The following is a 22,364-nucleotide window of genomic DNA, read 5'->3' on the forward strand; positions in this document are numbered from 1 at the left end:
CAACTGAGATTTTATGCAAGACACAAGCTCACGATAATACATAAATATTTCCTGGCTTAGGACTGAGAGAATGACACATTTCCATTAGCCCCGAAGTACTTCTGACTCGATTCAATCTGAAGCAACATGAGTCAGCTGTTTCAGCTAAATAGTGTTTCTAATTCAGCCCTTTCCTAATAAGCACGTAGGCAGAACGTGAGTTTCCTACACCGATTAATCCGTGTTTCCTCCATATGGTTTGTAGTTTTTTATTTCCTTTGAATTTAGGGCAAGCTGCTGAATAGCAAAAAGCAGTCACCATCTTCTTGTAGCAAAATTTAAAAAAAAAAAAAAAAGGAAAGAGAAAAGGAAAAAAAAATAAATTAAAAAAAGGTAAAGATTCCAGCTGAAGTTGCCAGGGAATTGCCAAGGTTTGCACGTCCTGATTGTTTTGGCAAAGGAATTTTTCAGCCTGATACTCTGGTTTCTGTGCTTGAAAATGGGAGAAGCCTTTGAGTAGTCTTAATGAAGAAGCCTTGCATTTTTCTGAGTAATTCTCTGATGGCAGGGTTTGTAGGAGGAGATGAAAGCTGGTTCAGAAAGAGAAAGGAACAAACCTTTGGAGTTTCCCTGAGAGTATTCAACTAAGAATACCAAACCTTGATGAGGGAAGAAGGGGTGGAGATGACAGAAGACAGGAGAAGAAGCTGCTGGGTAAGGTCTGCATTTGGAATAATACAGAACTTAAGAGGTTTGGAAGTAGGTATTTTGTATCTGGCAAGGCTAGGGGTGGGCCATTCTGTGCATGGAACAGAATGGCTCAATTTGCTAATTTTAATGTGCAATTAGAAGTGTGAGAGTGATAGTAGCACAGTCATGCTATTGCTACCACTAGGCTATCGAAATAAAGCTCTGAACCTACTTGTCTGCATCCACATACACAGAAAATACAAACACAGATAAGGCTGAGCATGTGCATCGTAAAGCTCTGCAAAATCTAACTTCCCCTCACACCAGAAGATCTCCCTGCCATTTCCCCCCCCTGAAAAAAGCAACAATCCAAACCCAAAATAACCCTACAGCCTTTTCCTTTTAACACCAATGAAATCTGATGGCACAGGTTTTCTCCTTCAAACAGGGAGAATATTAATTCCTGGAATGCAGTTTATACAAATATTAAAGCCCTTTTCCCCCTTCCAAGCATAATTTTAAACAAAGGAATCCTTCCCTCTCCTAGCAAACCAAGGTGAACAGATACAATAATAAAATTGCCTTTTATTCATTCATTATTTTTCATTTTATTCATTTATTATTAGAAGAGTTTGTCTGTTTGCCTTATAAAATCAAGCTGGAGTATTTATGCCCTTCCTCATAGGGGGGAAGGTCAGCAGATGTACACTCAATTACCTGTTTGTGTGTGTTACTTCAAACAAGCCTATATTCTATATATAATACATATATATATATAGTTATATTTTAATTTTGCCTGAGCAGGAAGCTGGAAATCCAAATTAATGACTCTTCCCCAGTGACATAAATTCTGCAAGGTGTTTGGAGCTGGCTTGCCTTGTTAAAGGGCTCTGCCGTGATTGATAACTGTTGTCCTCCCCAACAGCGAAGCCTGCACAGCAGTGGCAAGTAGATCAGCAAGCATGCAGAGAACTTGCAGTAGGATCAAAATCCGAGATGTTTTCATTAATTCTGCTTTTCAGGTCACGGGCAGTGGTTTCTAAAGAGGCTGGTAGCCTTCGTGTCTTTGTGCTAACAGCTGCTGTTAGACATGATAATATAACAAAGTCGCTGCAAGCTGAGCAAGGGAAAGTAAAGATGCTTTCTGCAGGGCATCTGAGGGAAGTAAAAGTCCCTTCTGCTGAAGAACTAGAACATCTCTGTTATGAAGGAGGACTGAAAGAACTGGGTCTTTTTAGTCTGGAGAAGAGAAGACTGAGGGAATACCTGATAAATGTTTATAGATACTTAAAAGGTGGGTGTCAGGAGTGCAGAACCAGGCTTTGTTCAGTGGCACTCAGTGACAGGATATGGGGTAAGGGGCATAAAAGAGAACATAAGAAGTTCCATCTAAACATGAGGAAGAAATTCATTAATTGAAGGGCTGTGGAGCCCTGGAACAGGATGCCCAGATTGGTGGTGGAGTCTCCAACTCTGGAGACACTCAGAACCCACTTGGATGTGTTCTTTTGTGACCTTCTCTAGGTAAACCTGCCTCAGCAAGGTGGTTGGACACGATGATCTCTGTAAGTCCCTTCCAACCCCTGCCTTTCTGTGCTGGGACTGTCTTCACAGACAATGAAACACAGAAACATCCAGGTTGGAAAAGCCCCTCAGGATCACCGAGTCCAACCCATATCCCTACTCTACAAGATTCACTTTAAACCATATTCCCAAGCACCCCATCCAAAAGACCTTTAAACACATCCAGGGTCAGTGACCCAACCCCCTCCCCGGGCAGCTCAGTGTCTTATGCACACCCTGTAGTGGCTCTTTAGTATGACTAGTTTAACTTGCAAAGGGTCCCCACGTGAGTGACCTATCAGCTGTCTCAGTGTTTCTCTCTTTCTGTGTTTACCTCTGCACTAACCAGTTGGACCCTGAACCTCCAAGGGCAGATTTCTTCCAGAGAGCAATAAAGTGGCCTCAACGAAATACGGGTAGCAAACATTTCAGGCTACTTTGTACCATCTTTTTAGTGTTCTCAAGTACTTCTCAAGAAGTGGTTGACCCTGTGCTACAGAAAGTATCTCAAGCCAAGACAAACTCTATTCTGAGGGACTGGGAATCAGACAGAGCAGTGGAGGCAAGATGAGGTGTGAGCACCTTGGGACAGGCTTTTGTTAGTTTGGGGGCTTTATTTTCATCTCACATTCTATTTTTAGCTTTTTATATGGTAATAGGGTGGACAATGGATTTGTCTTCTGTGGGGTAACATTGGTGAGACTTGTGGAGCTGCTAAGAGATAGGTTGCCATCACAGAATCATCTTACAGTATCAGAATCTTTGCTATAATTATGGGAGTTTAGTCCCTCCCAATTTGTTCAAAATGCAGGAGCTTAGATTGTGCTTATCTGCAGGAAGTCCTTAGGAAGGTATCATGGAAAATAGGTTAAACATCAGCTAAAAATGGCACTGATCTAGCAATTCATGCAAAAATTGGGAAAATGAAGCAATTGGTCCTGAAAAACTGAATATACAACATTTAAATTATTTCCAGAGCTTTGCAATATGAGCCTGGATCAAGGTTAAAATGGACTAAGGACCCTTACAAAGGGCCAAAGTAAATGAGTAGCACCAGTCACCCGTGGCTGTTGATATGCCCAGTACTGCACCTTGGACACTTCCTGCTAGTTTTCATTTTCTCTTTAGGCAGAAGCAGAACATAAATGTAAGTAAAAGAGCTGTGCACATTGCTCTTTCCATAATCCTTGTGCTATGAACAGCTTTTTCTTCCCCCACAGGCTATTAGTGCCTTTGAATAAGTATCTAGTTCCTTTCAATAAACACTCTGCATCTGAAGTTAAAGTGGCTACTAGTAACTAAAGTGACAGCTACTCAACTGCTAGCAACAAAATGAAGCTTTTTAAACCTGAAGATGTCACATCACTTTTGCAGCCACGTTTCTGAGCTCTAGGAGACATCAGTGCCATATTTTCTAGGCAGAAACAGGTAGTCTACTAGCGTGTTTATTCACTGAAGGTCAGGCTTTTGTATTATGAAACTTCTAGCAGATGTGATAAGCAATAAATTGCAGATCTATCACCTTTGCTTATCTCTTCCCCCCCCCTTTTCTTTTTTTCCCCTCTCTTTCTCCCCTCTGTGAGCGTGTGTGTGTGTGAAACAGGCAGAATACTGCCTGCATTTGATTTATGGCCCACTTTTGACCAACTCTTATCAGGTTCCCACAAGCCCTTTTCTGATGCAGCTCATGTCTGAATGACAATAGACAACCAGTGCCATTATGCTCCAAAATCCCTCTCTGCATTCTAGACACCTAAGATTACATCTGGGCTATTGATTTATTACTCCCCACCCCCTCTTTTTTTTTTCCCCCCACAGGGACCAGTTTGTTCAGCCTGAACAAGATAGACTATTATTAAACTGAGCAAACTACTCCACATGAATTTGGTAAAGAAATAATCATTCGCAACCACCTTTCTAACCACCCAGGTTCGTAAAGAAATGTAGGTGTTGAAATATTAAGACTGTTTATATATGGGTCCTACCATTCGTGTTTGTTCAGATTATTTATAATTTATATATATGAAATGAGACCCAACAGGCATTCTGCTGTGTTGGACATTATAGGCATATTGCCTAAAGCACCACAGCATTACCACCCAATGTACAAGCCCCAAATTATTACAGACCTGCCTTATAGAAATACCTACTGTAACACCCAACTGGATCTGTGGCAGGGAGGTTTTATGACACCTTTTAGAGCCTCAGTAGAATTTATATGTTCTACTGGTAGATATTTTTTTTTCTTTTCTACCCCCCTTTTTTTTGGAGGGGGGAGGGGGAAGGGAGGAGAGGAGAGGGAGGAAGCTATAAGTTTTACAATCCATCAGATTTTTATATCTCCTAAAAATGTACTTTGCAGGATTCACATTTAATATCCTTCAGCTATAGTAACTTAAATACACAGATTACTAAGTGGAAATGTACAGACAAGGCTTCTAGTTAGGATGGTTAGGTTTTTTCTTTCTCTCTCTTTCCCCCCCTTCCCACAAGCACATACCTCACCCTTGAATCTTCTTTTGGTTAAAATAACATTACAAAAGCTGATTTTACTGGTTCAGAGTTCTCACCTAAACACCTCTGGCCTGATTTCAGGAAACTCTGAGTACTGTCACACCAGACCAACAAGGTTTGCAGGTGCTCTGAGAAATGCCCAGGGCACATGGCAAGGACCCAACACCACAAAGAGAGGCTTTCACGGCTTACAGAATTATAGACCTGTTTCAGTGAGACAAGACCTTTAAGATCATCAAGCCTAACTATTATCTAACTCCACCAAGCTTGCTCTGATTGTCCTGTTGTTGGCCATGGGGACAAATCTGCTTAACTCTCAACCTCTCATAGTTTATACTTTACCTCTAAGGGTTTGTTTTATTCTGTCTGTTATTCAATTCATTGTATACAAACCTCCATTCATGTTTGAGTCTTGCTAGACTGTGTCTTGGTAGACTCTTTGTTGCAGAGACACTTGTGGGCAGAAACTATCAGACACAGGCTGTAGTTTAACTATTTCCTTTCACCTCCTTAACACACCAATAATAATTAAGTTATTTTAAGGCATTCTTTTATTCTCCTGTGGAGGAAAACCATCAGTAAAGAACCAGATAATGGCAGCATCAAGTCTGAGATAAAAACACCACTTTATCATTTGTTTTTAGATGTCTTTTTTTTCTGGGTCATCATTTTGTCATAGTCTTTGTAGAAAAAAGAGAAACCAAACCAAACAAACCCCAAAACCAACCAAACACACACAAAAAAAGCCCAACAAACAAACAATGAAACCCAAAATGACCTGAATATAAACTGAAGTTTAGAATTATTCTGTGATTCTTTCTGGATGCTTCTATTCCTTCTATGTCTAGTCATGATTTGGTCCTGCATCTGTTCTAGTAAAACATCTATAGATTTAGTTTACTGAAAGAGTGGTCAGGCACTGGAATAATTTGTCCAGGGAGGTGGTGGAGATGTCTTTCCCTGGAGGTGTTCAAGAAATGCTTGAACGTGGCACTTTGGGACCTGGTTTAATGGCCATGGTGGTCTTGGGTTGAAGGTTGGACTTGATGATCTTAGAGGTCTTTTCCAACTGAAAGAATACTATAAATCTGTGGCACACTCAACAGCATTTGGAAGCTCAGACATCCACAAATTCTTTTGAAATATTGTATTGTTTTATTTTGAAGAGCTGACAAAGAATCCGAGCAATGTATACATCTCAGTTCCAATTTCAACTTCCCAGAGACTCAAATACAGTTGATAGAACCAAGAACAATTTATAGGATGGCCTCCCCTCTTCCCCCTTCTGTCCTAAAGGAAAACAAAAAAGAATTAGATGGGGAGAGAGAGGAAAGGTATGCAGACCCAAAGAAATAATCTCACTGTGATTTGGAAGTTAAAAGAAGAAAAGTTGAACAATAAATAAAAGGTATATGCGGTAGGGAAGTTACAAAGATATAGGGAAGGGAGAACAAGACACAAAATATGTAAATATACAACCAGATTTGATGGCAATGGGTTTTGTCTGCCTCGTGGGTGATGGCCACGTGGAGAAACAAAAAGCAGCAGGAAACAGGAAAGGCAATTGCTGGGGAGCAGGAAGCAAGGGAGAGAGAGAGAGCAAACAGGAAGTCTCCCTGCTTTTATGGATCTTGGGAAGGGGCAGTGGGCTAACCACCATCAGCTGGTAGTGTTCGGACCCACCACTGGGGAGGGGTCAAGACCACCTGGGATCAGATTCAAGATCACTCCCCCAGGAGGGTTAACCCTGTACAGTATATCACAGAGGTCTTTTAGAAAGCAAAGAGGATTTTCCTCTGAAAATCATGTCTTTTCAGTTAGAATCTAGTTGAGCATCTAAATATTGGGATGAGAGAAGGAACTGTGCAATGCTGAGTGTGACTAACCAAGACTCTGTTCAGCAGGGAAGAAATAAGTCACACAGGAGCACATAAATCATCATTTCACAGCCCCACATATTGCATTGCTCTAGGTAAGGGAGAGTGCTCCAGCTCCATAAGAGTACTGGGGAGTTACAGTAGCTTCTGGTTAGAGTAGGAAGAATAATTAATGGCCAGTGCAAAGGGCTGAAATGATTTCTTTTTTTCCTCAGAATAGAGCAAGTAAGAAGGAATGTAAAGGCAGCAGCAAACAAGAAGTGGGGAGTCAAGAGAACTGAAATATGGCAGGCTGAAAAACCCAAAAGGGAACACTTTTTCCTGTAATGTGTAACTCAGCTGGGAAATTCTGTGCTTCTGTTGAACTGAGAACAAATCAAATTTTAGAGAGAGATAACCAAATTTATAGCAGTAGTCCATGCAACAGCAGGAAGAGCAACTGCAAGGTCGTTAGGCACGCACTGCGCATCACTGGCTATTTGGGAGTTGAGAGGGACAAATAGCCAGTAACTACAGGGAGCAGAGTTGCGCTTTGCAGCCTGGTTCTGGCTACAAGAGACTGGCTTGCAAGGACTGCTGCCTTTATTTAGTATGGCAGTTGCTTTGCTTTCATCATTAAATACAGTGTTTTATATAAGTTTGAGATAATTGGAGAGCAGCCTGGCTGAGAGGGACCTGGGAATACTGGGTGACAGCTGGCTGGACATGAGCCAGCAGTGTGCTCAGATGGCTCAGAAGGCCAATGGCATCTTGATCTGTATCAGGAATAATGTGGTCAGCAGCACCAGAGATGTCATTTTGCCCTGTACTCGACACTGGTGAGGCCTCACCTTGAGTGCTGCAAGAAGGATCCTGAGGTGCTGGAGCAGGTCCAGAGGAGAGTGATGACACTGGGGAGGGAGCAGAAGGGAAAGTCATATGAGGAGAGGCTGAAGGAGCTGGAGGTGTTCAGCCTGGAAGAGATGAGACTTAGAGAGAACCTTATCACTATCTACAACTACCTAAGAGGAAGTTGTAGTCAGGTGGGGGGTCAGGCTCTTCCAGGCAGTGACAGGACAAGAAGGCATGGTCTGAAGCTGTGCCAGAGGAGGTTTAGGTTGGATCTTAGGAAGCATTTTCTCACAGGCAAGGTGATTAGGCACTGGAATGTACTGCCCAGGGAGGTGGTGGAGTCACCATCCCTGGAGGTCTTTAAGAAAAGATTGGATGTGGCACTTGGTGACATGGTTTAACTGATGTCGTGGTGTTGGGTCGTAGGCTGCGCTTGATGATCTCAGAGCTCTTTTCCAGCCTCAGTGATTGTGTAACTGGGCTGTTGGATGTCCTTTGTAGAATGCCTCTCCTGGTCTCCCTACATCATGGTTCACTGTTGTACTGCAGAAACAGAAATCACAGCCAAGAGAAGACTTAAGTCTTGACTAAGCTGACAGACACTTTTATGACAGTCCCTTGCTGTTTGGAGTAAACCTGTCAGAGTTTTTTCCAGCCTTTGTCACCACTCTTGTTTTGTTTTCATCTTGGTGTCACCAGAAAAAGTGGTGGCAGAAACCTGCTCCAGGTAGACCACATCTTGAGGTTTTCTGGCTTGATGAAGAACGTCTTCTCCTTCCATGGAAGCTTCCCCCTTTCTTTATCGCTTAGATGAAATGACTTGAAATTGTAATTTGTCTAAAGTCATTTCCTGGCTTCACTTTGTTCTGGAGCAAAAACCTTCTTTCTTCCTTTTAGCTCCTGGTGCCTTCTACCCTGAAATACAGATACTGGCCTGCACAAGTATTGGCCTGCATAAATCTGCTTCAGATAAAGGTCATAAATGGTCTTATTTGGAAATTAATTCAAATAAGAAAGAGAACGAGCCAAAACCAAGCCTCTACTGGGCATGTTAATAATGTAATTTGTTTACAGAGGGTAAGATCACTGCTAGAGGACATCTTGAATCATTGGCTATTGCCCTTAGTGTTTGCCCTCGGTTGTCCCTGTTGTAGGGGAAGCGAGTCCAAAGGTCAGAGAGACTCTGCTGGACCAACATTGCCTGAAGATAGCTATTCATCTTCTGGAAACCCAGGCTGATATTTTGAAAGATGAATGTTAGGGTTTTGATGCCTAGGAAAAAAAAACCAACAATGGATGGGATTCACTTCATTCCCTGTGCTAGTTCCAGTACAGCCATTGGCGCTGCAAACAGGAGGGATTAATGCTGCAGTTCTTGAACACCAACCAGGAAAAAAGAGACTTTTGTAATCCCAGCAGAGTGTGGCAGCAAATCAGAGCCGGTGTTTGGGGGATGTGGCCACGGTGCATGTGCTGGGAAAGCCTAGAGGCATGTGTTTCTGTTGTGCTTATTTCTTACACGTGTACAATCTGTGTGGAGGAGGGTTTGGGGCTAGTTTTGTCGTCATTGTTGTTTTTAGCAGTCTTCAATCCGGTATTTGCAGAAATATTTTCCACTAAAAACATATTTGTTTTAATGCTCCTCTCAAACACACACAAAAGGGTGTGAGAAAGCACAGTCAGAATAGAATCTTTAAGAAAGGGCTGGCACAGCCTGGTGCAGAACGTATGCTGGGTTTCAGCAGGTAGCAGGTAAAAGAGCAAAGAAATAGAGAGCCATATTGTCAGCCACGTTGAAAAGTGCTCTGATGCCCTTTCCTAAGCATTTTCTCATCACCACCAGCAAAATCAGATGTTTCTATCAGAAACACAAATAGCACAAACACATGGTTCTTGGCTCTTCCCTGCAGTTAAGTAGCAGCAACAGCAATTAATTAGCTCTTGGAACATGTTGCATCTACAGAGAGAATTTTCAGCTCCCACTTTTGTTTAGCAGTATTTCTGGATGGTTCAGCAACGTCGGTGGTGCATGTTTAATGTGTGGAAGGAGCTGACATCCTGGCTTCAGCAGCAGGTACCCAAAGGCTGTCTTCTCACAAGTTCAGCTGCACTTTTGCCTTAAGAGAGCACATTCCGCTTATTACAGTGAATAAAGAGCAGGGGATATTCAAACATGCTGCGAGGGTCTCCTGAGTGTAGCTATGGTAGTCTTTATGCTCCATTTTGTATGCCTGTCAACAGCTCTTTGTGTCAGACTAGTTTTGTTGTGGGTTTTTTTATTTTTTTTTAATGCAAGTTCTCCTCAGGAAAGTAATAGAAAGGAGTGAGCGTTGTCTCAGCTGCCATAAAGTGCTACGTTCTCTTTAGTATAAATCATCATCCTCAAGTTCATTAACCTTAACACACTTTAGTCTTTATGTGTTATCAGTTGAGCCTGAGCACTGCACATGAGTCATTTGCTCTGTGCTGGATTTGTGGGGGCAAGCTGAGTTTTGCATAGAATGAACATTATGCATAGGCCTCTCTCCTCTGTGCTCTGCTCATTGAACTGAAATGGCATTTGTTGGACTAAGAAGGTGTTAGGAGAAAAGCAGGGTTGTGGCAGCTTAAAAGAGGAGGAGGAATTAATTCCAGAGGAAAAATCCACCACGGCACGATAGCAAGAGTGCTGATAGAGTTACAGTCCTGATTCTCTTTTTGGCTTCTGGACCACAGTGTAAATCAGGAATTCACTTTGAGGGTGATGGAGCACTGGACCAGGATGCCCCCAGAGGTTGTGGAGTCACCTTCTCTGGAGATTCTAAACTCTGCAGAATGTTTTCCTGTGCAACCAGTTAGAGCCCCAACGTGAGTGTGGGTGAATACTGTGCAAGTAGGAGAATCCTGAGGGATGACAACAAAGCTCAGCTGGGATCCTTAGCAGCCACCCTAGCACATTACCTGCTTTTCTGATCTCGCATGCTCGCTCAAGGGTCACGGCACCAATGCTACAGGCTTGGGGCAGAGAGGCCGGAAGGGTGCCCAGCAGAAAAGGAGCTTGGGGTGCTGAACACAAGCCAGTAGCGTGCTCAGATGGCCAAGAAATGCCAGCACTGTCCTGGCCTGGATCAGAAATAGTGTGACCAGCAGGAATAGGGAAGAGATTGTGTCCCTGTGCTCAACACTGGTGAGGCTGCACCTCAAATACTTAGTTCAGTTTTGGGCCCTCATTGCAAGACACTGAGATGCTGGAGCATGCCCAGAGAAGGACAATGGAGTAGATGAAGGGTCTGCAGAACAATTTTTATGAGGAGCAGCTGAGGGAACTGCAGTTGTTTGGACAATAGGAGGCTGAGGGGAGACCTCATTGCTCTCCACAACTCCCTGAATGGAGATTGTAGGGATGTGGGGATCAGTCTCTTACCCCTAGTATCAAGTAATAGACAAGAAGAAATGGCCTGAAATTGTGTCAGGAGAGCTTAAGATTAGATATCAGGAAAAAAAAAAATCTTGAAGAGTGGTCAGGCATTGGAAAAGGCTGCCCAGGGAGGTAATGCAATCAGCATCCCTGGAGGTGTTCAAGAAACATGTGGACATGGCGCTTTGGGACATCGTTTAATGTCTATGGTGGAGTGAGGTTGATGGTTGGACATGATGATCTTGTAGGTCTTTTCCAACTGAAACAATTATATGATTTTATTCTGTGATTCTATGACCATGTGCTGATTTTAAGGAGGGGTATAATATATCCACCGACCTTGTGGATTTTTACAGTGCCTGGTGGATGGCATGGCACAGAAGGAGCTTGTTGGAAGGTTTGACAAATGGGTGGTAAGGAATGGCACTGTGTGTGAAGTGGAGGCAGGGGTCGATGTAGCATGTATGAGATGAAAGATGAGGACAGGGCTAGGTCAGGAAGAGCATTGTATCTTGGGCAGTCATCTTTTCTGCTGTCCAAGTTCCACATCATCATTTTTCCCATCTCCTGCAGCAAATCTAAGGCACTCATAATTCCTGCTTTTGGACACACTTGTCTCTTTCTGCTACTTTGTGGAGTAAAAAGGAAAAAAACACAAACCCCCAAACCTTAAATGTGTACACACAGAGCTCTAACAGAAGACAATAAAAATCCCTCTGTAGCTTCTTGTCATCACTCTTCTGGCTCCATGAAGCTCACCTATTGACAGAAATCATCTACCTCCAGCTGGTCTTACTTCTCAGCCAAGGTCTGAAAGTCTGTCACCTCCCGTCACGATCTGTCACACAAACATCACATGCAGTGTTAACCTAGCTGTTAGAAAGATTTGTTGCAAGTCTGTTGGATCTGGATTTTTAGAGGGGGATTGCTTGGGGTTTTTTTTGTTGTTTTATTTTTGTTTGTTGTTTTGTTTTGTTTTTCAATTAGGGTGATTTGTTTTATAGGTTAAGGGCAGGGTCTGGGGCTTAATTTATCCCAGTAATCTGCCCAGAGTTCATGCAGGAATTCTGCAGACTGCATGAAAAGTGCTTGAGTCAGACTCTTCTCTGCTCGAGACTCAATAAGGACATGAGTTGATCTAAACACATATATCTTCTTCTGTGCTGAGGAATAAGGGGAGGATGAAAAAAAAAAAAATCAATGCTCCCTCTGGCTGAATTTCTGGCTGTGTTTCACAGGGCTGTTACTTGGCTTATCTCCTTACCTCCAGACACTGCTGCATTCCCTCTGCACTGGACCACCAGGATTTTTCTCAGAGAAAAAGGGCTCAGCCTCTCTCTTTAGCTTCTGCTACTTCATTTTCAAAGAACCACAGAATTAACCAGGTTGGAAAAGACCTCTAGGATCATGGAGTCCAACCTATCACCTAGCACTTCTAATTAACTAAACCATGGCACCAAGTGCCTCATCCAGTCTCCTTTTAAATGCCTCCAGGGATAGTGACTCGATTACCTCCCCAGGCAGCCCATTCCAATGCCAATCACTCTTTCCTGTGAAGAATTTCTTCCTAACATCCAGCGTAAACCTCCCCTGGCATAAATTGAGACTGTGTCCTCTTGTTCTGTCACTGGGTGCCTGGCAGAAAAAGCCAATCCCACCTGGCTACAACCTCCCTTCAGGTAGTTGTAGGGAGAAATGAGGTCTGGCCTGAGCCTCTTCTGCAGGCTGCACACCCCCAGCTCCTTCAGCCTCTCCTCACAGGGCTGTGCTCCAGCCCCTTCACTAGCCTTGGTGCCCTTCTCTAGACATGGTCAAGCATCTCAACATCTTTCTTAAACTACTGAGCCCAGGACTGGACACAGCACTCAAGGTGTAGCCTAACCAGTGCTGAGTACAGAGGATGAATTGTTTTCCAAAGCCTGAGAGCTGCAGAATCCTGTTCTTAGCCCCAGAAAAATAATGACTTGTACAGATGTTGCTGATTTGTATGGGGCCTTTGAAAGAAGAGGAAGATTGCCTGCTAGAAATCATCTTCAATTGCATGAACAAAAAGTTATTATTTGTACGTGTAAGGTTTTTAAAGGCTTCTTGACAGAACTGAGAGAAATGACCTGTGGGTTATTATATAACATTTAAGGTCCTTGTCCTATACTACAGCCTCTGTTAATAAGATAATTATAGCATTACAATTGGCACTGAGCTCAAACATCTTTGTCTAACATAGCTTAAACATAGTCTAGAACTTAAACATAGTTTTTTCCTCTTTTAGATTCCTCTTTTAGTTATTTTTAAATTCTTATGTTTTTCCTTTGTTTTCTGAAAACTCTGCTTTATACTGTCACAAAATAGTTCCAGCTGAAGCACTGCAAGTGTTTTGAACTCTCTTGTAATGATGGTGATAAGCAATCCCTGCCTTTGAGGTTGGAAGAGAGTGGGTTGTAGTTTTGACAGCCCCAAATCATTTGCCTGGACCAAAACTCCTAATCTTTGCACCACATCATCTGTCATAGGGAAGAATTAGTCAATCCGTTGTATTGACACCTCTCTATTAACTGGTTTGTCTTTAGCTCTTGACTAGGTGAAGGGCCTGTGAGGACACAGGTCCTATCCTTAGCTACATCAGTGGGAACAAGACTGGGGCCAAAATAACATTTGAAAGGTTTTCTCTTTTATTTGTAGAACAAATGTTTTCACCCAACTGTAGCACAGTCAAGCAATGTGAAGGAAACATTACAGTACCCCAGTCTATTTATCTGTGTTCTTATAAGGTCACCCATCACCATGCTATTAAAGTGTCTGTCTTCTTTCCTTTAAGGGTCCTGGTCAGAAGTTGAAAATAAGGGAGAGAGAGGAAGAAAACCACAAAGAAGCATATGAAAAGTGGAAAAATACAGAGCTAGAGGTGAACCTAAACACTCAGAGGTAATTTGCCTTGAGGAGCAAGAACCCTTGAGACCTGTGTGTAGACTTTGGAAAAAAAGAACCTGTGAACACCAGTAAAGGGCTATGAACGTGCCATCCTCTGACAGGTATGTAAACCTTCAGATTAAAATAGCAGCTTCAAAAATCCTTCTGTCAGAGTCAGTTTGCTTTAGCTAGTCAAGGTTTCAGGGAAGGTATCACAAAGAAAATAGATCTCAAGTGGAGGTGGCAAAGGGAGATTCTGTATGAAATTTCTAAGCAGGTCGATACTGGAAGCATCTATTCTCTGTGGGCTGAAAAAGTTATCATGACATTAAAACAGCATCATATAAAATCAGTAATTAAGGATTACATCTAGTGGGTTATTTTAAAATATTTTTTTTCTGCACATGTTGGATCACCTCAAAGCTAAACTTCATAATTAAGAAGCTGAGGAAAAGGTTAGAAAAGGCAAGAAAATGAAGTTTCCTTTTGCTTGTGTCAGTCGTTGTTTTGATTTGAAAAGGTTTTCACCATCGGTTCTGACAATTTCAGTGTTCCTTTACTTTGCAAAGTAATTGGGAAGGTTTCCTTTCAAGTTTTGTCTTAATTTAACAATGTATTTCCATTCTGTCAATGTTTGTGATGGTTTTGGGTGGGTTTGTACTTGATTTATGTTCAAGGTGATGTGGAGGAGAGGGTGGCAGGTATTTCAACCATTTCAGCCTGTTACCCAGTCTCTGTGCATGCCACCCTGAAACTGCATGGTGAGAAGCAACCTCAGGCTTTAGTGATGTCAGTCTGCAATCATGGTGCCACTTACAGAGGTTGGGGTGGGAGGCTGGGGAGAGCCAAGTGCCCTCATCTCCAACCCTGGAGTGGGAGCTCTACCTGCTTTGAGTGTGAGAACAGAGTCATAGTATGGTGGGGGTTGGAAGTGACCTCTGGAGATCACCTATTCCAATCTTCCTGCTAAAGCAGGGTCACCTACAGCAAGTTGCAGTGTGAGAACAGAATCACAGTATGGTGGGGGTTGGAGGGGATCTCTGGAGTTCACCTATTCCAATCTCCCTGTAAAAGCAGGGTCTGCTAGAGCAAGTTACACAGGTGGGTTTTGAAAGTCTCCAGAGAAGGAAACTCTACAACCTCTCTGGGCAGCCTGGTCCAGTGCTCTGTTTCTCTCAAAGAGAAGCAGCTTCTCCTTAAGTTCAGCAGCAACCTCCTCATGTTCTAGTTCATGCCCATTGCCCCCTGGTCTGTCACTGGGCGCCACTGAAAAGAGCCTGGTGCCATCCTCATGACCTCCACCATTTAGGAATTTATATGCATTGGTGAGATCTTCTCTCAGGCTGCTCTTTTCCAGGCTAAAGAGCCCCAGATCTCTTAACCACTTCTTGTAAGAGAGATGCTCCTTTCCCCTCATCATCTTTGTGTCCCTCTTTTGGACTCCCTGCAGCAGTTCCCTGTCCCTCTTGAACTGGGAATGTTAGAGTTAGGAGATGTTTGAAAAGGGTGGTGATGCTAGGGAATTAAGTGTGTCTTGCTCTGGTTTATTTTCCTGCTTTGATTAATATGAGTACCCCTGAATATCAGCTATGTGTATGCTAATCACATCCCTTCAACAAACACAAACCACTAACCAAACTCCTTTTTGCACACTGTAAAGAAGAGAGTTCTTGACTGCAGAAGCAGGCATGATGCATGTAAGAGGAGTGAAATTATTCAGTATGTGCTGATTGATAAATTCTTTAAACAGCAGCTTCCTCCTCCCAGAGATCTTCCTCGAGGTTTGCTAGTGACCACATGTGATGATGATGTAGCTTCTTGTCACCAGTGCTAGCTTGCTGACGCAGCAATGTCTGGTGCCAAATCTTAGTCAGTGGCACTCAGTCAGTGGCATTTAGCTACCCCACTTACCCCAACAGCTGTTAGCTCGAATGTATCAGCACACCTTTCAGCCACACAGTAGACTTCAAGAAGTGTGTAGCAAAAATATTAGCTGCTGTCAGGCCATGTTTAGGTCAGGTATAAGACCCATTGGGGTCAACGCCTGGCTTCTGCTGTGAGGCAAAGTGGACCAAAAGGTCAAACTCTCAAAATTGTCTCATGACCTTTGGCATTTTCTTTGCCAAATACCAGGCCTCCATACTTGGCCAGCAGCTCAACAGACTACTGAGATCTGTGGCCAGCTTAGAAAAATGTGAGTCACTACACTGACTTCAAGATGATGGCTCACATCCTTCACCAGCAGCCCATAAGCTACCCCTCTGGGCTGGCCCTTTTGCCTTCAACAGGCTGTTGAGAAGTCCTGTCTGCAGTTTCAGGTGTTTGTGAAAGGCAAATGGGTCATAATGATGGATTGTGTTTTGGCTGCCTGCTTGGAAATTTGACCCCAAATAATGACCCCCAAATATTGGGATCTCTGTGTGGTTTATCCCACCAAGACTGTTATAGGTAAAGATATTAACTGAAGAGGAAGAACCTTTCCAGAAATAATGCTCCTCCCAACCAAGACTCTCAAACAGGAGCACCAAAGTTCTTTCTTTAATTGTTTTGTCCTTACTCCAGTTTGTATGTACCTCTTTTATGCAATGAACTTCATCTCAGATCGAAAGAAGCATTCACAGTTGTTCCTCAGACCTGCTGCTTGTAGATGTGTACCAGGGAACCATAAAAATCAGAGACAGAAAAATTCTGCATTAGATCATCTCATCCCTGCCCTTGCTGACACAGATTATTTTTTCCCCTGTAGAGAATATTCTCCAGCACTTTGTCCAGTCTAACTTTAAGTAGATTTAATGTGGTATTTTCTCACTGTTCTGTCAGAAGCTGTTGGAGAGGCTCAGGGGTAATTGACACTGGCATCCTTTGAAGGCGCATTGTGGACCTTACCACATTTGTATCCAAGCACATCACTTTCCTCACACTGTCACGAGCATTCTATGGCCATAATTCTTTCAGACTCAGCACACAGCCTGTGCCGAACACTTAAAGTTGGGATGGAACAACAGAAATGAAAATGTGGTTTTGGTTTCTTTTTTGGCAGACAGTGTGCATAGAGTTAATTCTTTGGAGCAACCTAGAGGTGAAATACTAAGGTGAAGGTCTCCAGCATATTGTCTTGATGAAAAGTAGTGGTATTGAGGTATGAAGTGCTTGTCTACACATGAAGCTTTTTCCTAGATAGAAAGGTGTATTTTATAGGGTTCAATTTATAACTGTATTTGAAACACCAACTGTCTGCTTCCCTGACACAGAAAGCAGATTTAGCCAAATGGGGAGTGCTTTTGAGGAGCACTGCTGATGATAGGCACAGTTAAACAAAGGAGTTTGGAGTTTCCTTTCTCTCAAGGAATTCACCAAGTGTTTTACTCAATCCCTGCTCAGACAGCAGCCGCTTTGGAGCTGGTACATGCCTGCCACTCCATGGCATGACAAAACATGAGATAGTCTTGGTGGGAAGTCAGTAGTAAGCTGCTGGACCCCTTGTATTTAGGCTCCAATTCTTGAAATGTTCCGTCTCTCACAGAAGATGTTGATGCAACATTGTGATGGGAAAACAAAAGGTAGTAGCTAATCTCTTGGTTTAAAGGGTTTCTTTCTCCTCTCGTTGTCACCTGAACCCCAATTCGTAGTTCTGTCAGCCACTGATCTATAAAGCTGTGGATCTCTAAGTACAATTCTCCACCCAGGTGACTGTGTTTACTCCTGTCTATAGGCTTATGGGTAGGAGAATACTGTCCCTTGGAGTAGCCTTTTCACTTATTACTCTTATGCAGCTCATACTGAAGATTCTTAATGCAGGAATCCTGAATCATACTCTCACTGCTTGCCATTGCTGCCTCTGAGTTCACAGAATCACAGAATGGTAGGGGTTGGAAGGGACCTCCAAACATCATCAAGTCCAACTTCTCTGCCCAGGCAGATTCGCCTAGAGAAGGTTACACAGGAACACATCTGGGTGAGTTTCCAATGTCCCCAAAGATGGAGGCTTCACCCTTCTCTGTACCCACTCTAACAATCACAAATCCCAGTCTGAGATTACTTCATGTAGCCCAGTGTTCCTTGGACACGTAGCGCTACATTACAGTGACATTTTAAAGCAGTGAATATTTTATTTAGAAATACTTAGAATCATAGAATCAAGCAGGTTGGAAGAGACCTCCAAGATCATCCAGTCCAAACTAGCACCCAGCCCTAGCCAGTCAGCTAGACCATGGCACTAAGTGCCTCAACCTCCAGGGACGGTGCCTCCACCACCTCCCTGGGCAGCCCATTCCAATGCCAATCACTCTCTCTGGCAAGAACTTCCTCCTAACATCCAGCCTGTAGTTCCCCTGGCACAACTTGAGACTGTGTCCCCTTGTTCTGTTGCTAGTTGCCTGGGAGAAGACCCCAACCCCCACCTGGCTACAACCTCCCTTCAGGTATCTGTAGACAGCAATGATGTCCCCCCTGAGCCTCCTCTTCTCCAGGCTAAACAACCCCAGCTTCCTCAGCCTCTCCTCATAGGGTTTATGTTCCAAGCCTTTCACCAGCTTCATCATCCTTCTCTGGACACATTCCAGCACCTCAACATCTCTCTTGAATTGAAAAGCCCACTGCTCAAAATGGGATTTATCCTCTTAACTCCAACCATGGGCTTTATATCTAGCCCTGAGGGGATCCTCATTTTGCTGACCTGCTGAATTGGAGGTCTGATTCCATCTTTGCTTTGGTAGGAGCCCTTCCTCATGGCATACCTCTTGAAGTGCTTTTCTTCCCCTTTTCTACAAAACCTTTCAGCTTTCTGGAGCTATTCCTTTGGAACATTATTCCCTTTAGGAGAAAGGCTAACATCCACTCCTTCATAACATGAAGCTGAAAACAGGGCAGTTTTAAGTATAAAAAATAGTATAATGACACAAAATATTCCAAATCATCCTCACGACTCCAAGAACTCTTTTCTTTCTTTACCTTGAACAAGAATGACCAAGTGACTTGGATGTAACTATCGTGCAGAATCATTTAAATTCAGCAGTTTTAATAGCTCTTAACAAGTCCCCTTGATGGTATTATTTTTCACAGGGAAGAAAAATGGTTATTGCTCACATTGACCTCCAGTAAATCTTGTCACCCAGCCCATGCCCTAGTTTTGAAATACAATTAAAGCTCTCTGTTTTGATAACAGTGACTTACAAAAGTGTAAGAGCTATTTACATTTTCTCTTTTTATTGCTCTTAAGTTTGGTGTGAAAAGAAAGGTAATGCAACTGAATTACCTTAAATGGCCATGACTGATTTATTTCTGCTTAGGAGTGTTGTAGTTTATATACATCAAATATATATATATATATATATTTTTTTTTTTTCCCTAGGCTTACCTTAGTGTTTGATTAGCTTTTTATTATTAGGTTGGGTTTTTTTGTTTTCCAGCAGTGATACTGAATTCAATCCACAGTGTAAGCACCTTCAGAGGACAGAAGCAGTTGTTCTTACCCCACCTGGAAAAAAAGTGGGTAACCAAATAAATAAAAATCAGCTCTGCAGCCATATATTTCTGAGAACTGCTGTTCATAATATTTTGTGTTGTTGTGGCAACATGTTCCTCATCTATATTTAGTTTAATAGCTGCTTTTGGAATATTGCAAGCTAGTACAGTATATTATCAAGTGGTTTGAATGACATCATAACCTATGAGTGTCATCTCTTGTGAGTTATAAAATCCTCCCAAACCCTCCATTTGTATTAATGGCTTGTAATATAATTTTAAACCAGGTATTATAGTTTACAGTGGAAGGATAAAAATTCTGGCCTGCCTCGTATGTTGCACCGGGGGAAGAAGAGGGCAGAGGAAAGTGTCTTTTCCCACCCTGCTTGTGTATAAGCTGGGTAAGATTAGTACTGATGTGCTTACTGGGATTGCATTTTCATAGTGGGCCAGGAGAAAGCTGGTAGTCCTTAGGGAGTATTTTAGGTGCTTGCTGCCCAAGCTCCAGAGCTTGATCTTGTGAGGAAGTTTGTGTTTGAGACAGAAATAAGACATTGGCCACACCATGGCTTTGGCCATGTTGCCCTACATCTATGAAAAAGACTGGGGAGACCTGCTGTGTGACTGTGCCTCGTGTTGTCTACCCTGTGATAGAGAACAGGCAGTCAAGTTAGTAAAGGTGCTGTGTGTTCTCAGTCACCCTGATCCAGCTTGGCCTACCACCTTTCAGTTGCTGAAGGCTTAACAAGTGAGTCATCTCGACTGCTGGTGTAGGCAGTGGAGAGAGGTGGATGTCCATGTGGGGCAAGTCATCTCTTTTGATGATTGAGCTACCACCTTGAACTGAGCTGAGAGCCTCACAACTAGTGCCAGTGAGTGAAATAAACCCTGTGTCTCCATGCCAAAGTCTGGAATGTGGAGTAGCACCTACAGCAGTTTGGTGGGAGCTTCTCGGTGGAATTCTGTCTCCTGTTTTTTACAGAGGAATACTCTTGTGTTTCCTATAATCCTATTTTATGGAGGAGACCTCCTTCTAAGGTCATATTAGCTGCTTGTTGGGGAATCTGTGTAGCATGTACCTGTCTTGGAATCATAGAATCATAGAATGTTTTGGTTGAAAAGGACCTCTGAGATCGAGTCCAGCTGTCTACTACCTAACACCACCTCTCCCAGTAAACTATGTCCCAAAGTGTCATGTTGTTTTCTTGAACACCTCCAGGGATGGTGACTCCCCCACCTCCCTGGGCAGCCTGTTCCAATGCCTGACCACTCTTGCAAGAAAGGTTTTATTTTTCCTAATATCCAACCTAAACCTTCCCTGACCCAATTGCAGGCCATTTCTTCTCATTCTGTCATCTGATACCATGGAGAAGAGACCAACCTCCACCTGGCTCCAACCTCCTTTCAGGGAGTTGTAGAGAGTAATAATGTCTCCCCTCAGCCTCCTCTGCAGATTGAACAAGCCCAGTTTCTTCCCTCAGCTACTCCTCATAAAACCTGTTCTTTAGACCCTTTGGCAGCTTTGTTGCTTTGTCTTCACTGAAGTAAAAAGGAAGTGGGCATCTCGGGGAGTGTCAGGAATCACAAATTTAAGCCTCTGCCTGCACGGAAACTCTAAGTATAGATGGATCACTGGCCACTATTGTGGCTCTGTAGTGGTTTCCAGGTTCTCAGAGTCATTACACATGCCAAATGTTGCCCTGATTGCCACAAAAAAGGAAGTAAGGTGCTGTGAAGGGACTGTTGTGTGTATTGCTGACCTGGAGTGGTCTAAAGAAACTGTTCTGGGTACTGTTGACCTCTATTCACACCTCAGTGATTCTGCGTCTTCCCCCAGATGCCATCAACCATTAGCACAGAGCTTTTCCTTGATGCTGAAGTGGAATCATAGAATCATAGAATTAACCAGGGTGGAAGAGACCTCCAAGCTCATCCAGTCCAACCTATCACCCAGCCCTATCCAGTCAACTAGACCATGGCACTGAATGCCTTATCCAGTCTTTTCTTGAAGACCTCCAGGGATGGTGCCTCCACCACCTCCCTGGGCAGCCCATTCCAATGGCAAATCACTCTCTCTGTGAAGAACTTCCTCCTAACATCCAGCCTACACTTTCCCCTGCACAACTTGAGACTGTGTCCCCTTGTTCTATTGCTGGTTGCCTGGCAGAAGAGGCCACCCCCCACCTGGCTACAATGTCCCTTCAGGTAGTTGTAGACAGCAATGAGGTCCTCCCTGAGCCTCCTCTTCTCCAGGCTAAACAACCCCAGCTCCCTCAGCCTCTCCTCATAGGGTTTGTGTTCCAAGCCTTTCACCAGCTTTGTTGCCCTTCTCTGGACACTTTCCAGCACCTCAACATCCCTCTTGAATTGAGTGGCCCAGAACTGGGCACAGTACTCAAGGTGTGGCCTGACCAGTGTTGAGTACAGGGGAAGAATAACCTCCCACATAGGATGTGTTGATAAATACATTTCAGTCTCACAAAACTGCAGCCATCCTCATGGCAAACAAATACAGCATCGTGGGATAAGTAGGGATACGCAAGGTGTGCAGTGCAAAGTTGCCTTGATCCGTAGCATGTGATCGTGAAAATTCTTGGTAGATTTAACTCGGTGTCTGTTGCACGCATTGAGGCTCAAACCTCACTTGTTCTGTTTACAGTGAAAGATCTAGCATCACATGCATCATTTTCACCCTGTATTATTTGTCCTGGTGTAAATTTAGAAGCATGTTTGTTTTTAAAAGAAAAAAAAAAAAGGGATTAGTTTGCAGACAGCTATAATTATTATTTTTTGTAATCCCTGAAATGCTCACCATAAATAGTTCAGCTGCTGTAATGTTCTGCCACTAGAAATGATCAATAAAATGTTATTAAAATGTACAGTCCATGCATATCTAATTCCACTTACCCACATGTTACCTAATTACAGATTTTAATCGCTTTCCCTCCACCCCTGCAAACCTGCTTGGCAATGGCGAGGTTATGGAAAACGTGCGAAGAAATTCACCTTTGCTTTCAAAGAAAGGAAAAGAAATGAGGTGTAACGCACCCAAAAAGGTTAAATTTATCACGCTGGGAAGAGAGCTGCATATCACAGAAGCTCTGGATATTTTTGGCATTCAGCTTCTCCCACCCCCCTCCCCG

The 22,364-nt window shown here is 43.2% G+C and overlaps 1 long non-coding RNA gene across 10 annotated transcripts in view; it reads left to right on the forward strand.

Moving 5' to 3' along the window:
* LOC135176828 (uncharacterized) overlaps window positions 1-22,364 on the forward strand; it is a 269,659-nt gene that overhangs the window by 138,632 nt on the left and 108,663 nt on the right. For 5 of the 10 annotated variants that reach the window (XR_010302844.1, XR_010302840.1, XR_010302845.1 and 2 more), the window contains exon 3: window positions 13,667-13,880. This is a non-coding gene — a long non-coding RNA (uncharacterized LOC135176828). Of the gene's footprint in view, window positions 1-547; window positions 694-4,050; window positions 4,162-13,666; window positions 13,881-19,166; window positions 19,298-22,149 lie in introns of those variants that run through there. The other 5 variants (XR_010302839.1, XR_010302847.1, XR_010302837.1 and 2 more) reach the window with 5 other exon arrangements.

This window comes from Pogoniulus pusillus, chromosome 7 (genome assembly GCF_015220805.1).
Source record: "Pogoniulus pusillus isolate bPogPus1 chromosome 7, bPogPus1.pri, whole genome shotgun sequence".
In the NCBI taxonomy this organism is placed as follows: Eukaryota; Metazoa; Chordata; class Aves; order Piciformes; family Lybiidae; genus Pogoniulus; species Pogoniulus pusillus.